Genomic DNA, 5,136 nt, shown 5'->3' with positions numbered 1-5,136 from the left:
GCAGGAATTCAGTCCTAATGTGCCTAACTTCCTCTTTTCTGAAAGAGAATCAGTTGGGGGGGGGGGGGGGTGGTTCCTTATTTTTGAGCATATATACTAATTTCCCAAGAAGACAGTGGCATGAAATTTTAAATACTTTTTACTACTTTGGCACAGGAGAAAAAAAAACTGATAGTCAGAAAATGCCTTACAAGTGAAAACTTTTCATAATTAAATGTATCTATAATTCTAATATTTTTACTTTGAAGTGGTGCCAAATATCAGACACACACAGATTATATCTATCCTCTCATGGTCCATTTAATAGCATGGGGAACATAAAATCTGATAAAAACAATTTACTGGAACATATCCTCATATATTGGAAAATGATGGCTTGGACTTTTGGTTGCAAGTAGCTGCAAGGAAGAGAAATTTCCAATAGGTTAGAGAGAGCATCAACTCAAAAGAGAAATATAGTTGAAAAGCAGGAGCTCTGGAAATCAGGTTTGGGAAGATTTGGGAAAATCTAAGAAGTCCTCTTCTTTTCCACAAGCCTCTCACGTCAGCATCTTGCGGTCCCATTGATTCATGTTTCTTTCTCTGCGGAGTAGCTTTCTCTGCTCCTCAGTTCACAGTGTGTGGAGAGATGATTGCTCACAGCTCTGTCACTGGAAGATACAGGTGCAGGAGCCTGGATGGATTCTCTCTCCTTCAGTTCACCAGGGGACAGAATCTGATGGTCTCAGCTTGAGTCAGGTGCCCAGTCCAGTGGGACTAATCATCTGTGACCAGGGGTGCAGTCACCACCGAAAATCCTGGGGACTCAGAATTTGCCTGTAGAGAGGGGGCAATGAGGCAGCAGATTCGTAATTTCATCCACTGCAATAAGTAGGTTCAGAACTGTAGGTTTTGAATTTATGCAAAGTATGATTTCCTTTTTACTACATTTTTTCATTTTTGAAAATTGTATTAATAGTACATGAATACGTTTTCCTTATATCTGGTGTGTAAACTCCCATACCTTTTCTTTTTGCGGGCTCTCACTTAGGTGTTTTTCTGCAACTTGCTTTTGTTTTGTCACTTAACAATATGTCTTGTATGTTAGAGTTATATATTTTTAATTAATTAATATTTTAAATGTATACAAGTAATATTTGAATGCATTTTTATTGCAAAAAAGTCTAATAAGGCATATCATATGTATGAAAAAGTCAAAGTTCCCTTTCACAGAACTCCTTGAATTATTTTTACCTTAATAAGATCATGGTTTATATATCTAAAATATATATATATTTATATATAAACTATATGCATATAGTTAAGCAACTTCAATTAATGCATAAAATCTACTCATTGTTTAAAAATACATAACTATACAGAGAAAATATGAAATCCTGTTTTGAAACCCTCCTCCTACAGCAATCAAATTTGCTTTCCAAAAATTACCATTAAGCATTTATTATGTGTCCTTCTGGATTTTTTTCTATGTATTTACATATACATATTTATGTAAAAATATATAGTTTGGGATTTTTCCTTTTACATCAAAATGTAGAGATTAAAAAAACTTTGCTCTTTTTAAAATTTACAGGTAAGTGTTGCAGATCATTCCATGTCTGTATATATAGAGACATTCTTCTTAAATTCTGCATAGCATTTCATATTGTAGATATATGATAATTTATTCCCCTATTGAGGAAAGTTTATTATTTTCCATTTTTCACTATTGTAAACATGATGAACATTTTTGTACATTTTTCTTCATGCTCATGTGAAGAATTTTCCACTACGTCAAAGAGACCCAGTATTACAAATGGATCCTCCAGTAAAAGATGTTATAATTTTCATTGGCACAGATCATGTATGAGAATGTCCATTTCTGCACAACCTTGATAACTCAGATATCAGCCAATCTGAAGGGAAAAAAAAAAAAATCTATTCCCTGTTATGATTTGTGTCTCCCAGATCCCTAGTGAGAATGGGCATCTCTTTAAATGCTTATTGGTCATTTCTATTTCTTCTCCTTGGAATAATCTATTTGTATATGTTGTTTCGATTGGAATTTTTATCCTGTTTTTGTCACTTTCTAGGAATTATTTATTGATCTGCAATTATATATTTTGCCAGTATTTCCCAATTTTAAATTTGATTTGGTATTTTTGTCATATGAAATTTTAATTTTTTATGCAGTCAACTTTTAATCATTTTCTTTATGGTTTCCAGATGTTGTATATTGTTTCAGAATTCTTCCCCACACCAAGATTATTAAAATATTCTCTAATTTGTAGTAAATATTTAGTGTAGTTTTAGAGATTTAGCTTTTAAAACAATCTAGAATTATTTGTGTATGTCTATGTTGTAAGTTGGGAGCTAACTCTATTTTTTCTAAATGAATACCCAATTGTCTCATCACTTATGGAATTTACTAATATTTATCCACTGATTTGAAAATATACCTTTTTCATACACTAAATTCTCATATATGATTGGTCAGTTTCTAGATCTTATATTATTTTGCATGTCTCCTTTTCTATTCTTATGACAATACTACACTGTTTCAGTTACCATAACTTTATGTTATGAAATTTCATTTTTCTTCCTTTTTCAACTTTTACTGACATTTCTTATATATTTTCTCTTCCAGATTATCTACCTGTCAATTTCCATCAAGCATCTGTAGGAATTTATAATGGAATTTCATTGAAAATAGAGACTATTTGGAAAAGAATTAATGTATTTACAATGTTAAACATTTCCACCTAGAAATATATCCCCATTATTCTTATTTCTTTTGTAGCCTTTATTAAAGATTTACAGTTTTCTTATTACACATACACATTTCTTATTAGATTATTTCTAGATATTTTATAGTTTTGTTTTATAGTGAATGTGATTTTGTTAAAGCCCATTACATTTTCTAATTGAATATTTTTAGTATTGTTTAGTATATTGGTCTTGATCAACTTGCTATTTTGTTCAATTCCCTTATTCTAATAGTTCATTGGTTGATTCCTTTAAATTTTCTTGGTACCAAACATATTTTCTGGAAATACTAACAATTTATTCTTTTCCCTTTCAAAGGTAAACCTCATTTCTATTCCTTGTATTACAAGATATCCAGTTGATTGTTGGACACAACAATTGAAATGAGCATCTCTGTCTTTTTTTTCTGACTTTAATAGAAATGCTTCAGATATTTCAACATAAGGTGTCCTAAGAAATGTTTTGCCAGGAATGGATCTTGAATTTTATCAAATGCTTTGTAGCATCTATTAAGATGACAAAATATCTTTCTCCTTTGGTCTGTTAAAGTCATAAGTTACATTATTGGATTTCCTGAGGTTGAATCATTCTTGCATCCTTTATCATGATTTTATTATTTTTCCAACATACTGCATATTTAAAATCTATATTCTTAAATGAAATTGGCCAATTACTTTCTTCTTCCTCTTCCTTTTTCCCTCTTCCAAATTTGATTTCAGGGTTATACTAGCCAAATGTCTTTGTTCGTCAGGGCTACTATGACAAATACCACATAACAGGTTGGATTTAATAACAGGAATTTATTGTCTTGCAGTTTTGGAAGCTATGAGTCCAAAATCAAAGTATTATCAGGTCATGCTTTCGCCTGGAGTCGGTAGCATTCTAGTGGAGGCTTGCCGAAACTCCTTGGGGTTCCTTGGCTTATAGATTTATCTCTGTCTCTATTGAACGGCCATCTCTTTCTCCTCTTGCTTCTACTTCTGCTTCCAATTTCCTTTGCTTAAAGGTACTTAAGCCATATTGGATTAAGGCCCATCTTCATTCAGTTTGGCCATACCTTAGCTAAAAACATTTTTAAAGGTTCTTCTACAAAATGGGTTCACACTCCCAGGTTGGGGGTAAGGGCTTGCATGTGTCTTTTGTAGGGGACATGATTCAATCCCCAACAGAAAGGAATAAATTCATTATATTTCCTTTTCAGATTCCAAATAGTTTGTTATTTAACAGATACAGTATATGTTCCTTGAATGCCTACAAGAACTGTAAAACCTTCTGGGACTGGTACCTTCCTAAGATCAATCTTTGATTACCTTCCAGTTTCTTCTATAGTTATTGGTTGTGGTGGTTTGAAGCCATATGTACCCCAGAAAAACATGTTCTTAAATCTAATCCATTCCTGTGGGTGTGAACCCGTTGTAGGTAGGATCTTTTGATAAGGTTACTTCAGTTAAGTTGTGGCCCAACTCATTCAGGATGGGTCTTAATCCCATTACTGGAGTTCTTTATAAGCAGAATGAAATTCAGTGAGAGAAAGAGAGAGAGAGAGGGAGAGAACCTGGAAGCAAGAAGCTGAAATCAATGAAATCCAAAGAAAATGGAGAGTCCAGGAGACTTCTCCATATGTATTGTCATGTGACAAGCTAATGATCAAGGATCACCAGCAGCCAGCCTCATAATGTCAGTCTTCGGGAAGAAAGCTTCACCACGATAATGCATTGATTTGGACTTTTAGCCTCAAAGCCATGAGTAAACAAATTCCCATTGTTTAACCCAATCCAATTCATGGTATTTGCTTGAGAAGCTTAGGAAACTAAACCATTGGTCTATACAGGTATTCTACATCCTCTTCAGTCAAATTCAATCATTGGTATTTTCGAGAACATCTTCCCTTCCCTCTAGATTTTCAAATTTATTTCTATAGAATATTCTTCCTTATTCATTTTTTAACCTTGTAAGCTTAATTTAATATCTTTTTTAAGAATTTACTGTGGTGACATATATCTAAAATAAAATTTGCCATTTTAACCATTTTAAATGTACAGTCAGTGGCATTAACTACTCTTTACCATGTTGTGCTACCATCACCACCATCCATTATCAAAACTTTTTCATCACCCCATACAGAAACTCTGTGCTTATTAAGCAATTACTTCCCATTCCTCCTCCCCCCAGCCCCTGGTAAGTGCTAAACTACTTTCTATCTCTATGAATTTGCTTATTCTAGATATTTCATGTAAGTGGAATCATATAATATCAGTCTTTTTATGTTGTAACATGTATAAGAACATCCTTTTTAGGGCTGCATAAATATTCCATTGTATGTATATATCACATTTTTTTAACCAGTTGATGGATACTTTGGTTTCTATCTTTTGACTTTTGGAAATAATG

This window comes from Choloepus didactylus, chromosome 7 (assembly GCF_015220235.1).
Source record: "Choloepus didactylus isolate mChoDid1 chromosome 7, mChoDid1.pri, whole genome shotgun sequence".
NCBI lineage: Eukaryota > Metazoa > Chordata > Mammalia > Pilosa > Megalonychidae > Choloepus > Choloepus didactylus.
This window is presented reverse-complemented; position numbering follows the sequence as displayed.